Raw genomic sequence first — 24,316 nt, forward strand, 5'->3', positions numbered from 1 at the left:
CCAGCAAGGTCAACACGGTCCGGAGCCAGGAGCACTAGTCGCTTCCGCCCTGTGGAAGAGACCCACGGAAGTCCTGCCCCCCAAATCCGGAAAGAGTGTGTGTACGCACGCCATTGGCTAAAGATTACATTAAAAGGCCTGCCTATTTGCTGAGAGTTGTGCAATGTTACATTAGGCTGCTGCTGATTGGATGCTGTGCTGCACATAAGCTTGTGCACTGCAGTAATAGATCTGCACCTCGAGTCTGGTCTCAGCAGTCTGTTCCCGGCGTCCGTCCTGGGCTCAGTGGCCACTTTTCCCCTGGAGGCATCTGAAGGGGGACACCGGCAATGATAAAGACACTTTGCCCCATGAAGGTTAGAATAGTGTTTGTATCTCACAATATTGTGAAATTTATGAAATGTGTGTAATCACCTAGTCACAATAAAAAATGCTTAAAAATGTAGCACATAAAAAAAGAAGCAAAATCAGGGCTGGTGGTATGGCTCAAGTGATAGAAGATTAGCAAAGCAAGCATGCCAAGCCAGCACAAGGCCCTGAGTGTGAACTTCAGTATACTGAAAAGGAGTGATAGCAAAGACACTGGAAAATCTACCAATCACCTTGATTAATGTACCTGTAGTGTTGACTTCTCAAAATTTCATTTTCAATGTTTCCTATGACTGGGTTAGTAGTTTTCTGTCACTAGAACAAAAACCTGAAGAAATTAACTTTTGAAGAAAACATGTTTATTTAGGACATGGCAGAAATATCAGTGAGACTCTTAGCCAGCAAAAATCCAGAAGTGGAGCTTTGGTTCAAGTGGTAGATCACCAGCCCAGAGCAACAAGGGAGAGTACTCATGTCCTGAATTCAAGGGACAGTACTCATGTCTTGAGGTTAAGCCCCAGTCCTGGCACAAGAACAAACAAGTAAGCAAACAAGAATATTGAGGTGGGGCTGGGAAGGTGGCTCAGTGGTAGAGTGCTTGCCTTGCATGCCCGAGGCCCTGGGTTCGATTCCTCAGCACCACATAAGCAAAAAAGAAAAAAAAATGGAAGTGGCGCTGTGGCTCAAGTGGTAAAGTGCTAGCCTTGAGCTGAAGAGCTGAGGGACAGCGTCCAGGCCCAGAGTTCAGGCCCCATGACCAAACCAAAAAAAAAAAAAAAAAGAATATTGAAGGTGAACTGAGGAAGCTATAAGGTACTTGTGTCGAAATCTAAGGAGATTTGGATACTAAATAACTCAGCCTTAAATAACCATCTAGGCAAACATGAATTAGAATAGTTGCCAAACATAGTCTGATGGTTCGTTTTTTCTCGTACTTGATTCACAGTCTGCATGAGGCTCACTTTTAGTGTGTTCCCTTCTGTGGTTCTGGCAATGATGATGTACTCACCATAGTTGTATCACATAGATTTTATTGTATCACATAACTTCCCTGTCCTCCAATTCTTTTTAATCATTCACTCCCTCCTCTCATTTCACTACTTTTTTTGTGTGCTTGTGGGGGATTGAACTTAGCCAGGACTGTCCTTCAGCTTTTTCATTCAAGGCTGCCATCCATTTGAACCATAGCTCTGTCTTGGCTTATTGGTGGTTAATTAGAGACAAGAGTCTAACAGACTTTCCTGCCCAGATTGGCTTTCAAGTGTGATCCTCAAAGCAGCAAGGATTACAGGTGTCACTGCTTTTTAAAAGGCGAGTAATAATCCCTCATACATATACCCATAGTTCATTTATGAACTCACCGTTTGGTGGACATTTGCATTGTTTTCTCTTCTTTTGTCCATTATGAATAATGCTGCTATGAACAGTTGTGTAAAAGTTTTATGAGGATTGATATTTTCGTTACTCCTGGGTATTTCCTGAGAAGCAGAATTGCTGGGTCATGTGGTGACCCCATAATTAAACTGCTAAACTGTGTTCCAAAGTGAGTGTTCAGCTAGCATCCAGACAATGTATGGAACGCTCATTTTCTCTCAACCTCATCAGCACATGCATGCCTTTGTTATTTTCCTTGTCTCTGTAGATGTGAGGTGATTTTCTTTTTGTGATTTTGATCTTATCTTTCTGGCAACTGATATTGAGAATATTTTTCATGTGTTGTGGTCATTCATGTGATCTTCTATGGAGATAATCTAATCTGTTGCTCTTTTTGTGTGTGTGTGTGTCAGTTGTAGGGCCTGAACTCTGGGCCTGGGCGCTGCCCTCAGCTCTTGGGCTCAAGGTTAGTGCCCTACCACTTGAGCCACAGAGCCACTTCCGGCTTTTTTTTCTGCTTATGTGGTACTAAGGAATCAAACCCAGGGCCTCATGCATATGAGGCAAGCACTCTACCACTGAGCCAACTTCCCAGCCCTGTTGCTTACTTTTAAATTGAGATATCTACATCTGTTTGTTGTTGAGTTGTATGAGTTCTTTAGAGTTTGATTGTTCCAGATCTTAATGTTTGTTATTAGTTGTATTTTCTCTAGGGTCAGTGTTGTTTGCATTTTGCTTTGCATTTTGATATTTGTCTCCTCTGTGGTTTTTGTTATAAGCATTTAAGTCATTAGGCTGCCTTATATCCTATGTGATATAGGATATAAAAGGATATAAAATATCCTTTTATACAAGTGGCTTATTTATTTCTTTATTTTATTTATTTTTATTGTACTGGTACTGGGGCTTGAACTCAGAGCCTAGGCACCATCACTTAGCTTTTGTTCTCAAAGTTAGCACTTTATAATGAGCCATGGCTCCCCCACTTCCAGCTTTTTGCTGGTTAACTGGAGATAAGAGTTTCATGGACTTTGCAGTTTGGGCTGGCTTTGAACCACACTCCTTACATCTCAACCTTCTAAGTAAGTAGGATTATAGGCGACAAGTGGAATCTTTCCAAACTTTTTACATTTATTTTCTTAATATATCTCCAGGTAATTATTGGACTGGCTCCTAATATTTGCTCTCTCATATTGGATCAATTTGATCTCTTAACCATGGATGTTTTCTGGAGTTTGAGATATGAACTGGGTTCTGATCCTAATTTGAGTGAATGATCCTCTCCTTTTTTTGTCTCTATCAATGAATAAATTAGGGTGGACAACAGGCAGAGGTGAAAATATGTATTAGTTTGACATAGTACTTAGATTGAATAGTAACTACACTGGTATTCTACCATCAAGAGTAGATTTGGCCAAAAGTAAAGTTGATATTTTCAACCTTGTTTTGAACCTCAATTGTATTCCACAATCAACGTGGTCTTTCAGATTCACTGGCAGGCTGGAGAAAATGAGGGCAGTCAGAGAAGGTAACTTTTGTTCACTCCAAAACATGCTCTCTACAGAGATGCCATCCAAATGTACCATCGATTATAAAGTCTCGGAATAAATTACAGCTGTCCAAGACAATTACACAATGGCTCTATTCTGGAAAACACTACCCTCATCACCTCTGGCGAAATGTTGGTTTTCCTTTTGACAACTCTGCATTTCTAGGGGTTCAAGGGTTAACCCAATGACATAGAGTCAGCTCCAGGAGTGGGAGTAAGGAGTCCAGGTTCTTTCATTCTCCAGCCAAGTCTCTAACCGCTAAGCCACACTGCCATTTCCTCTAATTACCCTTTTAGGTAATAGGTGTAAAAATATGTTTTTTGAGGTGATGAGTTAAAATTAGAAGTTAGGTGATTGGGTTGGTCTTCAGATCCCTCTTAGCCACTGAAACAAAAAACCCACAACGACCTAAGGGTTTCTTAGCAAAAAAAAAAAAAAAAAAAAAAAAAAAAAAGTTAATGGAGCCTCTAAATAAATTCACACCACAAAACCAAAGAGGCATTTAGGAATGTCCCTAAGAACCCCATCCCCAAAGTAATACATTTCTTTTGTTTACTGGAAAACTGATACAATTAAGAAGATAGAGATTTTTTTTAAAATAGGAAAAAGGAAAACTTGCTTGGCAATTTTATCTTCAGGGAATTTATCTGTTATTTGGTTTTGTTACTTTTAAATTTAAAACTCATAAAATAAATTAGAAAAAAAATAGCTGAAATGGGAGGTTGAGAACTAAAGGTCATGCTTTGAAACCAGCCTGGGCTGGAAATATAGGAGACTCTTATCTCCAATTAACCAGGGAAAAGCAAGAGGTAGAGCTGTGGTTCAAAGGGTAGAACACTAGTGTTAAGCATAAATGGTCAGGGCAGTGCTCAGGCCTTGAGTTCAAACCCTGGGACTAACTAGCAAACACACACACACACACACACACACACACACACACACACACACACACACACACACACACACACACACACACACACACACACACACACACACACACACACACACACACACACACACACACACACACACACACACACACCCCTTTATCTGAAATCATCTAACTACTAAGATAAGATTGAAACATAGTTTAGAACATTTTTCTCCCACGGGAAGCTTAGATACTCTGCAACAGGATAACCAAAAGGCACAGGAATAGTCTTAATGACTTGGTGTTACAAACTTTTACCATTGATTTTGGCCCAAGCACTGTTATGCCAGACTGCTAAATTCTCATCACTTTTCTTGGTTATTAATACAACAGACCATGGCAGACATAGTCAAACCTTGGCTTTGTAAATAGGATTATGTAAATAGGATTATACACCCAAGATTTGCTTTCCTGAGATTACATAAGAATAACCTATTAAGATATGGGGGGGGGTGAGAGGAGAGATAGAATTTGGAAATTTCTAAATGTTGTTAAACTCTGAAACTTGAAGTAAAGTCAGTTAGAGGGAAACAAAAGAGAAAAAGTCTCCAGAAGGTGTTGTTACTTTTTTGTGACAGCAAAGCATGCTGAATTTGGCTAATTGGCATGCTTCTTTATCCCCCTAGAGGGTGGTCTGGTCACCTCCAAAATAGAAATGAAAACAGGATGTGGGAACTCACTTTGAAAGTAAAGTACATCAGCTACATTTTATTGTATGGGATTGAGTGTCTGGCTGACCCCACCTCCATTTTTCTAGTGTTTCTTTTCCTAGTTTTTACATTCTCGGGTTTTTCTTTTACCATCATAGCTCTCCATTCAATTTGTATGTGCCATACACATACAGTTTTGAAAGTTAACTCTATAGGAATTTCATGGTATGTACTTTTAACTTCAACCTAGTTACTGCTTCCAAAGAAATACAATTATAGAGGAATATCCTTGATAGGGTTCTTACACTCCACAAAACATTAGGCCAGTGTCAGAAAATCCAGATGAAAATTTTAAGAATTTGTGAGTCAACAGAGATGGTTCCAAATTATGAAAGAGACCAAATTACAGAATATTTGTGGTTTTAGAATTATACTTTTATTACTTCTCAAAGGATTTAAGTAAATTTTAATAAAAATGAGGAACGTTTTAACTGCAACTTCTCCCCCACCGCCCCCTACTCACTCCCAATTTAAGTACAATACTGGACAAGAAGAGAAACAAATGATGAAAATCACATTTCTGTTATCTAATGAGTAACGCAGTTGTGTTACCTCACGAGACTGCATAAGTGAAAAGATAACCCAGAGTCTGAATTTCCCCTCTGAAGTTGAAGAGACTAAAATGAGAATCCAGGGAGAGTTCAGAACCCATAATCTGCTGGGCAGAATATCCTAAGGAAAAAGGACACGTAGAGATGCCGAGAGGTAGCCTTGAACCCCTGACATAGCAGTGATCTGTGTACCCATGAGAGAAACCACCCACAGCCAAAGAAACAGACAACTTGGGGAAATGAAATTCCAATACCCATGCACAGTTTGGGGCAGTTTATGCTTCCATGGGAGTGGTCAGATATCAGATGTACAGGATTGTGAATGGTCAGACAGGATGTTGCTATGTGGCTAGACATTGTGGGGACATGGGCAGTGACTGGACCGCCGAACACATTAATGCTTTTCCAATGTGGCTAAATTAGTTGCAAACTAAAAGTCTGCTCTACTCCTAACCTTAAACAAATCCGAGTTATTCTAAGTAATTTGCTAGAAAGAAGATTCACTACGATTTAAGGGAATACAACTAAATCCATCAAGAAACAACATGACATCCATAGTACCTACAATTCTATGAAAAATCTGCCAGTATAAGTGATCAGGAAAATGTTACTTGTAGCCAGAAGAAAAATTCATCATTAGAAACGTGTTCAAAAAATGACAAAACAGAAGTAACAGATAAGAATCTTCAAGCTACTTTTAGGGTTCGGCTTGAGTCTCTGCACTGGGGAAACTGGGGTGATGGAAACAAGGGGATGATGGGAAGAAAACTGAACAATAATAAAAAGACTCACAGAATCTCAAGATGAAAATACAATGTCAGAGGAGATGGGGACAAACAAGTCATTTAAGGATTCAGGTGGACCTGTTGCAACAATGAGAAGTACAAAATGTCATGTCAAAACCAGCTTTACAATGTCGGTGTGGAGGGGGAGGGGGGTATGATTGGGTGGGGGGGAGGGGGGAGGCTGGGAAGGGAGGTGAAGGGTAAACAAAGGAGGAGGCTGCAATGCTTGGTAAGAAATGTATGCATTATCCTGCCCATGTAATTGTAACCCCTCTGTACAGTATGTTCTCAAATAAAATAAAATAAAATTAAAAAAAAAAAAGAAAATACAATGTCAGAAATAAAAGTAGACTTGGTTATGTTATTACTAACTTGACAATTTGATTGTGGTCTTTAAAGATTCATGCTCTGGATGATATAAAAATAAAAATGTTTAAAAATAAAACATAGAAAGGATTAATAATTAAAAGCAATGCAAAGAGCGAAAGTGATATAAGGCACTGTGTCCGAGTTACATGCAGCTGGCATCTCAGTGGAAAGTTTGAAGACTTGATATTGAAAACTTTCAGTATTATAACAGTAAATATACATGACATTTTGCAGCCTTTTAAAATAATTAGAAGAATGATTTACAGCAATAAATTATTGCAAGAATAATTTAAGGCAAATACCTTAACAATATATTACAGGATTTATATCATACACAGAAAGTAAATTATAGGACAAGAAAACATAGAAATTAAAGAACATCATTGCCAACTCCATACCCTATGTGGAATGTCATTTTTATTGTAAAATGTTATAAGCTAAAAGATACATATGGTAAGCCCAAGAGCAATCACTACAAAATAAACAAGAGGAATGGATTACTGGAGATAAAATAATAATAATAATTTAAAAATTATAAAAATCAGAAGTGGCGCTGTGGCTCAAGCGGTAGAGTGCTCACTTTGAGCTGAAGAGTTGCAGGACAGCGTCCAAGCCCAGAGTTCAAGCCCCACAACCGACCAAAAAAAAGAGAAAAATTACAAAAGTCAAGGATAACTTAAGTACATTACTCCAATCCTAATCATAATTAAAGGTTGTATAAGAGCACCACCAATAATTTCATACCAACAAGCTCAGTAGTTCAGATTAAATAATGTTTTTGAAAAATTGATTAATATCAAACTTTAGTGAGGTAGAAAGAATTATAGTGAATAGGGTTTTATTTCTGAAATGAATTAAGCACATACTTTAAAAGACACACAATGACACTGATCAATGTCAATGTGAACATGTCAATTCACATGTTGTTAAATGGAACTCCTTTGTGCAACTACTTAAAGATAATAAAAAAATTAAAAAGGAAAAAAATTAAAGTGAAATGAAAATATACAAAGAAAATACTAGGTCCATATGAACATATGAAGAATCCTATAAAACATTTAAGAAGAAATTATATCATTTTTCAGAAACTGTCTGTGGAAAATTGCAATGGAGGAAAATGATATTTGAATGAAAATACAATAATTATAAATAAAATAATGCCTTGCATTCTCATTGAACTGCTTAAAATTGCTAAGTATGCTTAGTTTTAATTTTAGTCTCATAAAATGCTAAAATTTTAGTATGTTTGATATTATAAATTCTAAACTTTTCAAAAAATGTAGTGCATTTATTCTGTAAAACTTCCCTAGGTGTTACTATACCTACTTTTTCAATAAAAAATTTAAATCTCAATTTTAATGATGGTTATTAGCCCGTGTTCATTTTTATTTACTTATGTTCTTTTTTCTGACTTTTCTTACTTTATTGGTTAGTTTGAACTGTTAGAGTCAGTTTCAAAATTATAGTCTATCATTTTTATCTAATTTGATCAATTCTATCCTTTCCTATTAAAATCATGAATTGGTATGAGTACCTCATTTGTCCTAGTTTAAAATCTTATTAAGATATCCAGGAACCAAAAAGCAAAAATCAAGGAAAGTTGCTAACACAGTGCACACAAGAAGAATTTTTAGGAATTGGTCAGATAAAAGCATAACAGCTCCTACAATATCGTAAGGTGTATATATTGGGTAAAGAGGCAGGTGACAGGTAATTTGTACCTATCTTCTACCTCAAAGGCTAATTTCAGAGACATGGGACTGTACTAAGTAATGTGGATTAGTTCTTCACTCTCACCTTTTGCTATCATAGTTCCTTATGCTGAGGGTGAGGACCCAGCAAGTTTCTCATTGACAGACACCACTCTGGGTAAAATGTCTTGGCATCATGGAACCAAGTAACCTTGTATTTATAGACCGAGAAGTGAAGCCAATAGAAAAAGGATCAAGAACTTTTGAAATTTTATTTTGCTAGCCATGGGGCTTGAACTCAGAGCCTGAGCACTGTCCCTGCACTTTTTGCTCAAGGCAATGCTCCACTTCTGAATCTTGGGCTGATTAATTGGAGCTAAGAGTCTCATGGACTGGCTTTGAACTGTGAGCCTCAGAGCTCAGCTTCCTGAGAAACTAGGATTTCAGGCGTGAGCCACTGGTGCCTGGCTTGACCTTTTCTTTCTGAGCATGATCATCTGTCACTCTCAAGAACACTCTTATTCCAAGGGTACACCCTATTCTGTAAGGCTTGTAATTTTAAGGAAGACAAACTTCTAGAACCATTTTAGAATTGTCCTCCATTGGCTTTCACTCATTACGGGCCACACTCACTTTCTGTTTCAAACATTTCATCTTCCCAGTTCTTTCTTGTCTTATTTCTGTGACTCCATGAATTAGGCTTTTCAGCATGCCTTATTTGATCTTCTCTAGGTTTCATTGCTTTACGATCCGAGTAATTTTTCCATAATGTACAAAAATGCTGCTTTCTTCTACTGTGCCCAATATGCTCAGACTTAATACAATTGCATGTTTCAGTTGGTTTGTGTTTTTATGGTTATATTTTCTATACTTCAATAAAATTCAGAATCCAGTTCTCTTGTGAAATTCTCCATACAGTTGTTTGTATTGTAGAGCAAATATTTATTTTGAAGTTCAAATTTGATCAGAATAATTTTACTCATTGGTCTTTGTAACAGTTTTTTTTCCCCACCTCTGATCTTGTCTCTTATTATAATGAATCATGTTTACCTGAATACTTGCCATTGTGTATGAAGACTTTCAAAAAGCCTAAATGAGCCTGCTATACCCCTTGGGGATATATCTATAGTGTAAATTAATTATACAAAGGATTTCATTGTGGGATTTCCATAGATAAATACAATATATTTTGAAAAATGGGTGAGGAAGATGAGTTTAAGAAATTGTAAGAGAAGGGTTGGAGTATAACATTCCATATTCTCCTTGCTTTTAGTAATTTTGTTCAGAATCCAGGTACAAATAACTCACACCTGCAATTCTAGCTACTCAGGAGACTGAGATCTGAGGATGACAGTTTGAAGTCAGCTCAGGCAGGAAAGCTCTTAAGACTCATCTCCATTTAGCCACCAAAACACTAGAAGTGGGGCTGAGTCTCAAATACCAGACTTGAGAGAAAAAGCTAAAGGACAATGACCAGACCCTGATTGGCGTGTGCGCGCGCTCACACACACACACACACACACACACACACACACACACACACACACACACAACTATACTGTCATCACTTCATTATCATCAGAGAAATACAAGAGCAAAGATAATACTTTATGAAGTAAAGAGTAGTTGGTTAGAGAAGCAATGGGAAGAAAAGAAGAATACCTCTAATTAATAATATATGACATCTAGTAGATCTCTATTATGAAGATGGAAGGGGAGGTAGCAATAGTAAATAGGAGGGTCACTGAGAAAGAAAATAGAAAAGTTCCAGCTAAAGGATTATTGGGAGGGGCTGGGAAGGTGGCTCAGTGGTAGAGTGCTTGCCTTGCATGCCTGAGGCCCTGGGTTCGATTCCTCAGCACCACATAAGCAAAAAGAAAAAAGCCAGAAGTGGTGCTGTGGCTCAAGTGGTAGAGTGCTAGCCTTGAGCTGAAGAGCTGAGGGATAGCACCCAGGCCCAGAGTTCAGTCCCCAGGACTAGACTGAAAAAAAAAAAAGAAAAGAAAAGAAAAAAGGATTATTGGTAAAGAAAGGAGAATAAAAAGAGGATCTGTCCATCTACCCACTTGCCCCAAAATGATGACAACAAAGAAAGATTGTGGACAAGGGACTAGAGAAAGAAGAAAAATAAAAGAAGGTTATATTCTAATTGTGGGTAGAAAGAAATAAAGGAGGGAGGTTAATAGGAGAGAGAAGAAGAAATGGCTAAAAAAAAAAAGTGGGTGTTGTGGCTTATGTAAAATGGCTGCCAAGTACTGTTCACAATAGCTAGGATATGGAAACAACCCAGATGTCCCACCACAAATGAATGGATCCAAAAATTGTGGTATCTATACACAATGGAATATTATGCAGCCATTAGAAATGACAAAATAATGGCATTTACAGGGAAATGGATGGAGCTAGAAGGAATCGTGTTGAGCGAGGTAAGCCAAGAGCAAAGAGACAAACCGTACATGGTCTCCCTGATAAGTGGATGCTAAATCCAAAATGTTAGGTGATACGACAAAACTAACAGGACTTAAGAAACAAAGAACTCCCACTCATCTGGTCGAACCACTACTAAATATCCCCATGCTGCTGATCACATGTATGTTGTATATGTGTACACCGTTATATGTTATAGATTGTGATAGACAATTTGTTCCAGGAAAGTTAGAATGAACTTGTGACTTTAAATTAGCATCATTATTCTACAATACTGTGAAATTTGGGAAATTATGTAATCACTTAATCACAATTAAAAAAAAAAGATCCTCGGGGAAGGTAGGTAGGGAAGGGATGGTAGGGGGAAAACAATGGAGGGGGTAATAATGCTCAATAGGAAGTGTACTCATTACCTTACTCATGTAACTGTAACCCTCTGTATAGTATCTTTACAATAAAAAATATAAAATTAAATAAAATTAAATGGCTGCCAAAAAAGAAGAAGAAAGAAGAAGAAAAAAGCAATAGAGAGAAAAAAACCCTCTAACAAGACAAAAAGGACAAAGACAAAAGCAGCCATTGTTGGTAAGAAGGATGGCTACTTCTTCCCAGAGTACAATTATTCATTAATGGATTAATTGATTTGCAAGGGGGGGAGCTGGGCACTGTCCCTGAGTATTTGTGCTTAAGGCAAGCACTCTACCACTTGAGCTACAGCTCCACTTCCAGCTTTATTGGTTGTTGCTTGGAGATAAGAGTTCCAGGAACTTTCCTGCTTTGGCTGGCTTTGAGTCATAATCTTCAGATCTCAGACTCCTAAGTACCTAGAGTGTGAGTTACTAGTGCCCAGAAGAGTAAAATTATTTTTCTTTAAAGCCTGTGCTGCCAAGGCCAGTAGGGGCTTTCTGACTTGGTTTATCACCACAATAGAGTAGTTATCCAGTACCTGTAAGGCAGTAGACCCAGTCCTCAGTACAGGACAGCAGAGTGAATGTTCTGTTTATACATTCCCATGCTGGCTCCCAGGGACACAGAATAACACCATTTAGGTCTCCATAGAGATTTCCAAGACACACCTGTGGCTATTGGCAGAGCTGCGGCGGTCATCAAGACTATCTATTGACGCATGAGTGGTGTCTATGATGTGGTTGGTGTGGTCCTATTGGTGGGAAGGATTGGTTGGAAGGATTCCAGCTGCCAGAGCTGAGCTCAATGGGCTCCTTCCTGGCCACATCTGGACTCCCAGCTGTTTCCACATCCACTGGTGCCAGCTGGTGTATTTGAGAGAGATGGAGTAGTCAAATCTACTGTGTTTCTAGTCTTGATTTCCTTAGCTCTTTAGGAGTAAGTTTGGTGTGAGGATAGTTGTTTGAGTTGGTGTGTTTGTGACAAGAGATGACAGAGATATAACTCAGCCACCATTGACTTCCCTTCCCTCCTGTGGTTTCTTCTTATAATATATTCTTTATTCTTCTCTTTTGAAACTCCAATGAGTATTTTCTAGAAACTTTTATTTAGTTGACAGTCTTGAGTCTTGAAATCAGCCTGGGCATTGTCCCTGAGCTTTTACGCTCAAGAATGACTCTCTACTACGTGAGCCACGGCTCTACTTTGGACTTTTTGGTGGTTTGTTGAAGATAAATCTTTGCTATCTTTGAACCATGATCTTCAGATCTCAGCTTCCTGAGTAGCTAGGAGTACAGGTGTAAGCCACCAGTACCTGCTTTCAGCTCCAGGTTAAAAGATCAAAAAGAATCCATTTTATTTTTCAATGAAACTTCTTGTTACTTCACTCACGGATAACATATGTAAACCTACTGCATGTAAACCTACATGTATAGGTAATAGCTGCTATGAAGTCTTTAGAGCCACCTAGAGACAGTTTCTATTGGCTCTCTTTGTCATAAGTTTGTGTAACACTTACTTGTTTTACTGCATTCTTGTAATTTGGGGTGGAAACTGTACATGTAGACAATATATTGTAGCAACTTTGTAATGTGTTGTGTTCTTTTGATGACTTTTGTGGTTATCAGAATTTTGTATTCAAATTTCAAACCAGTTAGGCCCTGTAATCCTAGCTACTCAGGAGGCTGAGATCAGAGGATTGCAGTATGAGGCCAGCCATGGCAGGAAAGTCCACAAGATTCTTATTTCCAATTAATTTGCTCCCCTGCCCCTGTCCCATAAAGCCATAAGTGAAGCTGTGGCTCAAGTGGTAGAATGCTAGCCCTAAGCAAAAAAGCTCAGGGACAGTGTCTAGCTGTTGAGTTCAAGCCCCAGGATCAGCATGCAAATACAAAAATATTACAAATTCTTAACTTAACCAAAGAAGTGAAGGACCTCTATGATGAAAACTTTAAAAACTTGAAAAAGAAAATCAAAACAGAACTTAGAAAGTGGCAAAAAAACCCCCATGCTCCTGGATTGGAAAGATCAACATCGTGAAAATGGCAATACTTCCCAAGGCTATCTACAAATTCAATGCAATACCTATCAAAATTCCAACATCATTCTTCAAGGAAATAGAAGAGGCAATCCAAAAATTCATATGGAACAGACCCCGAATAGCAAAAACGATCCTCAACAGAAAGAACAGTGCTGGAGGAATATCAATACCAAATTTCAAACTCTACCAAAAAGCCATAGTAATCAAAACAGCTTGGTACTGGCACAAGAACAGACATCAGGACCAATGGAATAGAATTGAAAACCCAGAAATTAACCTCCAGACCTATAGCCATCTAATCGTCGATAAGGGAGCTAAAAAAATAGAATGGAAGAAAGACAACCTCTTCAGTAAATGGTGCTGGGAAAACTGGTTAACTACTTGTAGAAAACTAAAGCTAGATCCTTATATATCACCCTGCACCAGAATCAACTCCAAATGGATCAAAGACCTTGGAGTCAAACCATCACTCTGAAAACATTACAGGATGGAATAGGAGAAACCCTGGGTCTTGTTGGCACAGGCCGAAATTTTCTCAATAGAGACCCAGAAACACAACAAATCAAAGAAAAGTTGGACAAATGGGATTGCATGAAATTGCAGAGCTTCTACATGGCAAAGTACATAGCTACCAAGATCAATAGAAAGCCCACCGATTGGGAGAAGATCTTCACTAGCCATACAAGGGATAAGGGTCTCATATCTAAAATATACCTTGAACTCAAAAAATTAAATCCCCCAACAACAAATCTTCAAAGAAACAACTGCCCAATAAATAAGTGGGCTAAAGACTTAAAGAGAAACTTCTCTGAAGAGGAAAGAAGGATGGCCAATAGACACATGAAGAAATGCTCAACTTCTCTGACCATAAAAGAAATGCAAATCAAAACAACATTTAGATACCACCTCACTCCAGTTAGAATGGCTATAATCAAGAACTCTAATAACAACAGATGCTGGAGGTGATGTGGACAGAAAGGAACCCTACTGCATTGTTGGTGGGAGTGTAAACTTGTTCAACCACTTTGGAAAGCAGTATGGAGCGTCCTCAAAAGACTCCACATAGAGCTCCCCTATGACCCAGCAATCCCACTTTTGGGCATTTACCCAAATGTTTACAAACAAGACCACACTAAAGCTACCAGCACAACTATGGTTATTGCAGCATTATTTACTATAGTTAAGATATGGAACCAACCCAGATGCCCCTCAGTAGATGAATGGATCAAGAAAATGTGATATATATATATATATATATATATATATATATATATATATATATATATATATACAATGGAATTCTATGCCTCCATCAGAAAGAACGACATTGCCCCATTTGTTAGGAAATGGAAAGGCTTGGAAAAAATTACATTAAGTGAAGTAAGCCAAGCCCAAAGAAACATAGGCCCCATGGTTTCCCTTATTTGAAATATCTAGTATTTGTCTGAGTCAAGCAGAAAACTTCAGATAAGGTGATGTTAGGGAAATGAACCCTAAGATATATATTCAAATGTTTTTTTTCTTTCATGCGATTGTTTCTAACACATTTATAAGAATATTTCTTTGTTGCTTTGTATGTCCCTCTCCCACAGTATAACCCCTGCTTTCACTGTATTTGATGTTGGTATAATTTGTGGAGGGGAAGGGGAAAAACAAATCATTTAAATAGGGATACAGGTGGACCCATTGCAATAATGAGATGTACAAGTCATTATATCGAAAACCAACTTTACAACTTTGGTGGGGCCGGCGGGGAATATTGGGTGGGGGTCGCGGGGGGAGGATGGGAAGGGATGGGAAGGGGAAACAAAGGAGGAGGCTACAATGCTTGATAAGAAATGTACTCATTACCTTGCCCATGTAATTGTAACCCCTCTGTACAGTATTTTCACAATAAAAAATATTCCAAATTCTATATCCTTTCTTCTTCTATTATATAGCTATTGATTGCTGTTGCTGATCAGTCCTTAGAGCTGACAACGCCAGATTCTCTTCTAGCAGATCCTCATGGAGTTCCTTGTTACTTTTGTGGTCAGCAAAAAGGTTGGATAAAAATTCTATTCATATTCATGAATCATCTCCTTCTGTGGTTTCCTCTCAAACATGAACTATCCTGCTGTATATAAGCTCAGTCCCTTGACATATCAAACCCGCGAGGTTTTAGCTGCTTATTGTCTGGACTGGGTAGAAAATGGAGATATACTTAGATAAAACTTTACACAATTATAGTGGTTACCCAGCTCTATTATCATCTCCTCCTCCTCCTCCTCCTCCTCCTCCTCCTCCTCCTCCTCCTCCTCCTCCTCCTCCTCCTCCTCCTCCTCCTCCTCCTCCTCCTCCTCCTCCTCCTCCTCCTCCTCCTCCTCCTCCTCCTCCTCCTCCTCCTCCTCCTCCTCCTCCTCCTCCTCCTCCTCCTCCTCCTCCTCCTCCCCCCCCCCCCCCTCCTCCTCCTCCTCCTCCTCTTGGGCCACAGCGCCACCTTTGTTCTTTTCTTCTTATGTGGAACCCAGGGCCTCATACATGCAAGGCATGCACTCTACTACTCAGCCACCTTCCCAGCCCTGGGTTTTCTTTTGTTGTTGTTGTAGTTGTAGTTGCTGTTTTGTTTTATTTTGTTTGTGACAGAAATTTAGGAATATTTTAGGCCCAGATTTGTAGCACTCTCGTGATTACAACTTCCCTTTTGAAATGTCCTATTGTTTTTAACTTTCTTACTGTGACCTCTCATGTTGGCCACTTGATGTTATGGTGTTTATTATTCCTCTTCCATCACCATGGACCTTGCTAAACACCTCACGCCAGACAGCCACAGAAGTGCTGTTCTCAGCAGTACCCCTGTACACTACTTCTGCTCTGGAGTGCTTATGGAAGCTTCCCATTGGTTTAAATATGCATATACGAGTATATGCAGATATCCACGCACAATCACACATTTGCAGACAGCATCTCTCTCTGCTTTTGCTTATATAAATACTTAATGCTGGAATTTTCTTTAGGTATGGTTTCTATTTATAAATTTAGTTTTATTCTAATGGACAAGCATATTTTGATATGCTTTCTTTTCTATCCATATAGATAATTTGTGCTTTTCAGATGTCAAATTCACTAGCATAAATTGTTGGGGATACTGATCATTCTCTCTTATTTTCTTGTTCAGTTTTATTGACCATTTTCAGAAACATGGCTGCATAGTTTCCTTCTTGTATTGATTTCTTTATCTTTCTTTCTTTTGGTGCTAGTCTTAGGGCTTGAATCCAGGGAGTGAGCACTGTTCATGAACTTCTTTTGCTCAAAGCTAGCACTCTTTCACATGAGCTTCAGCTCTACTTCTAGATTTTTTATATAAGTTCTATAACAGTCTTACTAACTTTCCTTCCATGGACTGGCTTTGAAACTCTATCCTAGGTCTCAGTTTCTTGAGTAGCTAGGATTATATCAAGATTCTTCAGGTAATACCTCTATTCCAAATGGTGATATCAGATATTACTCCTTAAGTAGATATTTAGTACTTACACTTTTCTTTTTCTTTTCAATTTCACATAGGTCCTACTTTTCCTTGAGATTTCTTCTTTGCCATATGGATAATTTCAAATCTTTTTTTCCCTTTTAATTGACAAATGTTTTCAAATTTTCCAAATAACTTTTTTCTATTTGTTCCTAATTAATTTATTTTTAATCAGATAACATAAGCTGTTTGACTCTTGTCCTTTTATGTATATCGAGAGCTTGTTTTGGCTCTCTCTTGCTGAATATTCCCTGTATGCTTTGAAGAACCTAAGGTCTTCTCTTGTCCTTCAATGGTTCTGGAAGTATTGCCTAGATCAGATCACCTTGGCTAATAGTGAAGTCTTTTATGTGGACAGTGATTTTCTACTTAATGTTTTCATAACTTCAAAAGAAATACATGAAATACATGAAAATCAACTTGTGTGTATACAAATTTTGTGTTTGATCATCTTTTCTTTAAGTGTGACTCCAGTTTTAGCTCCACATTTATTCTGCCTTTACAAATAGACTTATTTAATCTTATAAACTTACTCATTCTTAGTAATATTTCCTGTTTTACTATTTACCTTTTATGTTAATTGTTCAGCCACACCAAAATGCTTTTGATTAGTGTTTGTGTGATCTAGCTTTCAGCATTTTTTAGTCCTTAGCATTTGAAATATTCTTATAGAGTATATACTCAGAGCTTGCTAGGTATCCAGTTAAACGATTTCCACATGTGTGTTTATGTGTATTTGTGTGTATGTGTGTATGTGTGTACTAGTCCTGAGACTTGAACTCAAGGTTTGGGCATTGTCCTTGAGCTTCTTTTGCTCAAGGCTCATGTTCTATCACTTGAGCCACAGCTCTATTTCTGGCCTTTTGGTAGTTTATTGGACATAAGAGTCTCATGGTCTTTCCTGTCTGAGCTGACTTCAAACTGTTATTCTCAGATCTCAACCTCCTGAGAAGCTAGGATTACAGGTTTGAACTACCTGCATCTAGAAATCTCTGTTTTCTAATCACAATGTTTGGCTATGTATGTTTAATATATTTACCAGTATGGTTAAGGTTTAAATTTAACATATTTTCATTTGTTTCCTATTATTCTTTTTTTTTTTTTGGTCGGTCATGGGGCTTGAACTCTGGGCCTGGGCGCTGTCCCTCAGCTCTTTAGCTCAAGGCGAGCGCTCTACCACTTGAGCTATAGCACCTCTTCCGGTTTTCTGGTGGTTTATTGGAGATAGGAGTCTCACGGTCTCTCCTGCCCGGGTTGGCTTTGAACCGCGATCCTCAGATCTCAGCCTCCTGAGTAGCTAGGATTACAGGCGTGAGCCACCAGCACCTGGCTGACACCATTATTCTTTATTCTCTATTTCTGACACTTTTCTTCTGTTTGGATATTTTTTAGCATTCTATCTTATTAGTTTCTTGAATCTTTGTATGGTTTTTGATAATTTCATGCTTCAAGTGAAATTTTAGCTTGCCACAAGCCATCTTTATAATGTTACACCACATCACAAATGATTATCTTTAATAATTATATTATTGTTCTTCCTTTGAGAATCAGTAGTCATTAAAAAATTTCTGTTGCTATTGTTATTGGTTTTTTTTTTTTGAGATAGGCTCTTGTTTTTTATTCCAGCCTTTTGAAGTACTGGGATTGCAAGAGTGTAAAACTATACCTGCTCTCATCTAAAGTTATTTTTTAAAATTAGATTAAGTAGGATATTGTAATATCCTGTTTAATTATAAGGTCTTACCCTTTTCCTTATTTGCATAGATCAATATTTTGGTTGCACATTAGTTCCTGAAATTATTGCAAATAACTGACTTACACAAGGCTACTTAAAAGGGTATATATAGCTAGTGCTGATGGCTCATAATCCTAGCTACTCAGGAGGCTGAGATCTGAGGATCTTGGTTCGAAGCCAGCCTGAGCAGAAAAGTTGATGAGACTTGTATCTCTAATAAACTACACAGAATATTCTGGAAGTGAAGCTGTGGTTCAAGTGGTAGACCACTAGCCTTGAGCAAAAAGAAGCTCAAGGATAAGCCCCAGGACCCACACACACATATACAAAAGCATATTATGCATCAAGTTTACTAGTTTCTTTGCTTTTTACAAAATAAGCATTGAATACATGGATTTTTCCAGAAAGCAATAATTAGTGATTAGTAACAGTAGTGCTTGCAAGCAAACGCAGTCCTTAATGTGGGAAAGGAATAGGGATAGTTATATGTTGGGTTAGTTATTAACATACTTAGTTGGTTAGTTAATCTTTTGCCCTAAAAGACAATGTCTTAGCTGGGTGCCTGTGGCTCACGCATGTAATCGCAGCTACTCAGGAGGCTGAGATCTGAGGATTGCAGTTCAAAGCCAGGCTGGGGAAGGAAAGTCTGTGAAACCCTTATCTCCAATAAACCACTAGAAAACCAAAAGTGGTGCTGTAGCTCAAGTGGTAGAGCGCTAGCTCTAACCTGAAGATCTGAGGGACAGCGCTCAGGCCCAGAGTTCAAGCCCCACCACCACCAAAACAAAACAAAATAAAAAAGACAGTGTCTTATCTGTTTTATCTGTTTGCATGGCTCTGAAAGCATAATTTTTCTTTTATTTTTTGGTACTGCTCCTGGGCTTGAACTCTGTGCTAAATAATTGTCCCTGAGTTTTTTTGCTCAAAGCTAGCTCTCTACCACTTGAACCATAGCTCTACTTTCTGTTTATTTTGTTTTGGTGCAGGGGCTTAAACTCGGCCTGGTGCTGTCCCTGAGTTGTTTTTTTTTTTTTTTTCCCTTCTCAAGGCTAGCACTCTATCACTTGAACCACAGTTCAGCTTCTGGCCTTTTGGTGGTTAATTGGAGATCAAAGTCTCAGGGTCTTTCCTGGTCTGGCTTTGAACCATGATCCTCAGATTCAGCTACTGAGTAGCTAGGATTATAGGTGTGAACCGGCAATCACAGGGTGAAGAGGTGAGATTTTTACAACCCATCTTTGTCTTGTAAATGTTATGAAGGTATTTGTTTTCATCTCTCCGAATATTTGACATCATTGATCATTACTGAACACAATGAGTCTTAGTCACATTATTAGCAAGAGAGATTTCTTTTTTGTCCTTGCTGGCAGAGATGAAGGCAGACTGTGAGAGCCAATAAATGGCCAGACTTCTGCTTCACTGTTGGGAGGAGGTGGTAAAGCTGTCCCTTATCATTTGTTCAAACATCTGGCTACCAGTGTTAAATAGGTTTGGGAAGCGCATATGGTTCTCATTTGGAGCACTGCAAATACCATCAAGATGGAGATGGTAAAATTTTAAGAAAGATCAGTACTGTTTTGATTATAAACTCAGACAGAAGAAAAAAAAGAGAAAATACACACACAAAGCAACTGAATGCTAAACTAAGATTTGTTTTAGTATAGAACATAGATTTGTGTTTTATTATAGAGCATCTAATTGTATGATTATTTGGATTTTTACTTTAAATTACAACAGTTGCAACAGGAAGGTAACTTGTCTTTTGTCTTTATTTCAGCTGAAATTCTAACCAAAGACAAAAAGTGAAAATATTCATAAGAAAAGAAAATTATAAGCTTAAGAGATTTTCCTGTGAATAACTACCTTTATTTAAAGTTACATTCTTGTGCTGTGATTGTATTGATTAGGAAAAATTTGTATGTGTTTTCAAGTTAGACTGTGATTTAATAGCTGCTTTCTATCTCTGTAAAACAGATGAAGCCAGGCTCTGGTGGCTCATGCTTGTAATCCTAGCTACTCAGGAGGCTGAGATCTAAGGATCTCAGTTTAAAACCAGCTAGTATAGGAAAGTCAGTGAGACTTTTATCTCCAATTAACCACCAAAAAGCTGGAAGTGGAGGTGTGGTTCAAGTGGTAGAGTGCCAGTATAAGCAAAAAAAACTCTTAGGAACAGAGCCTAAGCCCTGAGTCCAAACCTCAGAACTAGCACAAAGAAATAAAAAACAAAAACAACCACAAAAGAGAGTCTCATAAGAGCCGTTAGGTTAATCTAACAGCTTAAATTGTTGCATTTGATCATTTGCAAAATAAATTAAGTAATTAACAAAATAACTCTGTGGAGGGTGAGAATCTCTCAGCAGATTAGCTGGTTAGGACTATGGCTGACGACATTTTTAGAAACTCTACTTTCCACATGACAGTGTCTTGATTGTCCTGTGATTTTTCAAGCAATAATATCTCCTTCAGAAATCATTCTCTACTTAAAATATCTCTGCTGATTCATATTACACAAACCTCTGAAAGAAGCCACTTAATAATACTAAAAGAAAAAAATAATGTCTGAGAATGTAGCTCATGGAAGAACACTTGCTTAGCAAGTCTAAGGCCTGTGGGTCTACTTTGGTACCATAGAGGCTTAAAAATATTACTTAAAATGAAAAATAAAGCTAGGATTCATATCCCTAATCCTAGGATCATAGGAGACTGAGAACTGAGTATCACAGTTTGAAGCCAGTCTAGGACAAAAATGTCTGTGAGATTCTTATCTCTAATTAACTAGCAAAAGTCCAGAAGTGGAGGAGTGGCTCAAGTGGTAGAACAAAAAGATCAAGGACAGCATCTAGGACCTCAGCTCAAGCCCAAGCATCAGCATGAGCGTGTGCACGCACGCACACACACACACACAGATGAAAGTTAATTGATGCCATCTATAAATTTACTGGCCAAGGAGCTGGAAGAATACCTTTGTTGTCCTTTCTATTTAAAACAAAGTAAATTTTGAAATAAATAACAGTGTTGCTATTCATGTTGTTCTTCATTTCATAATGAAGAAGAGAGACCATAGCTAATCAGAATTACTCAGGACTTTAAAAAATATAAATCACCATATCACTTAAATTGTGTTTATTACATCAATATAGAGGGTTTTGAATTTTTTATTTTTTATCTCTAAGTAGCTATACAGAGGGGTTTCAATGCAACATGTCAGATTACAACTACAATGCATCTCAATCAAAGTCACCCCTTTCATAATTCTTCTCATCTCTCCCAACCCCACCCATCCCCTCAAAATAAGAAAGATGTTTTTAATCATCAAGAAAATCTTGAATTACTTTGGTACCTTGGCTCATGTGCACATGCATGAATATGTGTGTGTGTGTGTGTGTATGTGTGTGTGTGCACACACCAGGTGCTGACCAGAGGCTTGTCACATTAACAAGTCCCCTGTCACACTGCCCTTTGATTTTTTTTTTCCACCTGGTGTTTGCTACAGCAAGATGTCTGACTAGACATCTGAGTTATCCGAGAAGATGTCAAAAGACTGAAAAGATTTGAGATTTCTAAAACCTGGCTGAGCTGGCCTTCTCAAGCATAATGCTTTTTGACACCTTGATTTTTTTCTGTACACCCTCTTATGCAAGTTTTTTTTATTTATTCCACTATAAAAGGAGGAATTGGGAGAAGCCCAAGAGGAGTTTGAGCACTTTAAAAACAGAATTCACAGAATGTCTTTATAGCTTGCACCAAATTATGGACATTTATGTTTTCAAATTATAAAGTGATAGATGAAGCCTGGTTTCACCATAAATAACATAAAAGAGAAATCTTGATTCATAGTACATGATAGGTATTAGTCCACTTCTATACTAACAGGTAATGAAGTTACATAATTTAAAATCAAAATATAAAATACATAGAGGAAAAAGGCGTTGTCCAGACCCCTGCTTGTTTGCCATGAACCATCCATTCTTTCCATGCTCACAGCTAACCCTCCCACCATTGCCACAGTTACCAGATAAAGGCTTAAGGACTCCTGATGAAGTTTAAATTTCAAATAAACAATCAGTGCACGTTTAGTAGAACTAAATTCCAAATTGTTCTATGGGATATACAGATGCTAAAAAGTCAATTCAAAAAATTATTATTTATCTGACTTATCTGAGTGTGTTCTGCGTGTGTGTGTGTGTGTGTGTGTGTGTGTGTGTGTGTGTGTGTGTGTGTGTGTGTGTGTGTGATGGAACTTAAACTCAGGGCCTTGAGCTATTGCTTGGCTTTTTCCATTCAAGACTGCAATTCTACCACTTGAGACACACTTCCACTTACATCATTTTGCTATTGATTGGAGATAAGAGTTTGCCTGCCTGGTTTGGCTTTCAGGACCCGCACATGTCAACCTACCAAGTAGCTAGGATCATAGGTGTGAGCCATTGGTGCCTGGCACTGAATGCCCACATTTGATCTGATGATGGGAATTTCCCCTGAAATGTTTATACAAATAGAAAGAAAAAGTGTGTAGACCTTCTCAAGGTGTCCTCTGCCTTCCTCTTGTAAAAATGATGGCAGGCTTGATGGACTTGTCTATACCTATTTGTTACTTTGTAATTCAGGGTACTTTGATTTCTCTTTCCTATTAAAGAATCTTGTATGTACACAATAACACATGTAGGTCATATAGTTAGTTGTAAGAAACTACCAGAAGTGACATGTAGTAGACACACATTTATAAGTTCAGTAGATAGAAAATTGCCTTTTATTATGGGCCCATCGATTTACAACCCAATCAGCAATATATGAAAGCACTTGCCTTGGTCACAGCATGCCTATACTATATTATCAGATGCTTCATTCTAAGTTACAGCATCTGGCTGTAACTTAGTTTGCATCCCCTACCGTGTGTGTGTGTGTGTGTGTGTGTGTGTGTGTGTGTGTGTGTGTGTGTGTGTGTGTGCTGGATCTGGGTCTTGAACTTGGGGCCTGAGCCCTGCCCCTGAGCTTTTTGGCTCAAGGCTAGTCTAGTGCTCTATCGCTTGAATTCCAGCTCCACTTTCAGCTTTTTGGAGAATCTTTTGGACTTCCTGCCAGGCTGGCTTCAAGCTGTGATCCTCAAATCTCAGCCTCTGAATAGCTAGGATTATAGGCATGAGCCACCAGTGCCTGGTTTATTTGAGTTTATTTTGTAAAACTCTAGGTTAAGCCAAGCACTCATACCTGTAATCCTAGCAGGAGGCTGAGATATGAGGATCAGAGTTCAAAACCAATTTGGGTAGGAAAATTCATTAGATTCTAATCTCCAGTTAACCACGAAAAAGCCAGAAATGAAGCTGTAATTCAAGTGGTAGAACACTATCCTTGAGCAAAACAGCTCTAGGACAGTGCCCAGGTCCTAAGTTCAAGTCTGAGGACTGGCACAATAAACAAACAAACAAAATGAATAACAAGCCAGACTCTGATGGGTTCAGGCCTTTAATCCTAGCTACTCAGGAGGCTGCAATCTGAGGAAAGTCAGTGATACTCTTATTTCCAATTAACCACCAGAAAACCGGAAGTAGAGCTATATGTCTCAAAGTGGTAGAGTGTTAGCCCTGAGTAGAAAAGTCCCAGGGACAGCACCCAGGCTCCGAGTTCAAGCCCCATGACTAACAATGAAAAACCTAAAAAATAAAAAACAAAAAACACTGGACAAAAAGCAGTTTTTTTTGGTCAGTCATGAACTTGAACTCAGGGTCTGGGTGCTGTCCCTGAGTGTCTGTGCTCAAAGGTAGTGTTCTACCATTTGAGCCACAGCACCACTTCTGGCTGTTGCTGAGTAGTTTATTGGTGATAAGAGTCTCACAGACTTTTCTGCCCAGGCTGGATTTGAACCCCGATCTTCA

The 24,316-nt window shown here is 38.4% G+C and overlaps 1 long non-coding RNA gene across 1 annotated transcript in view; it reads left to right on the top strand.

Annotated features, from left to right (window-relative positions):
• The first annotated feature begins 273 nt into the window (after positions 1–273).
• Positions 274–24,316, top strand: part of LOC138813569 (uncharacterized) — a 32,819-nt gene continuing 8,776 nt past the window's right edge. Inside the window, exons 1-2 of the long non-coding RNA XR_011367850.1 lie at positions 274–356; positions 15,144–15,246. This is a non-coding gene — a long non-coding RNA (uncharacterized lncRNA). The remainder of the gene's footprint in view (positions 357–15,143; positions 15,247–24,316) is intronic.

Source organism: Dipodomys merriami, unplaced genomic scaffold (assembly GCF_024711535.1).
Source record: "Dipodomys merriami isolate MVZ:Mamm:240054 unplaced genomic scaffold, mDipMer1.0.p SCAF_6, whole genome shotgun sequence".
In the NCBI taxonomy this organism is placed as follows: domain Eukaryota; kingdom Metazoa; phylum Chordata; class Mammalia; order Rodentia; family Heteromyidae; genus Dipodomys; species Dipodomys merriami.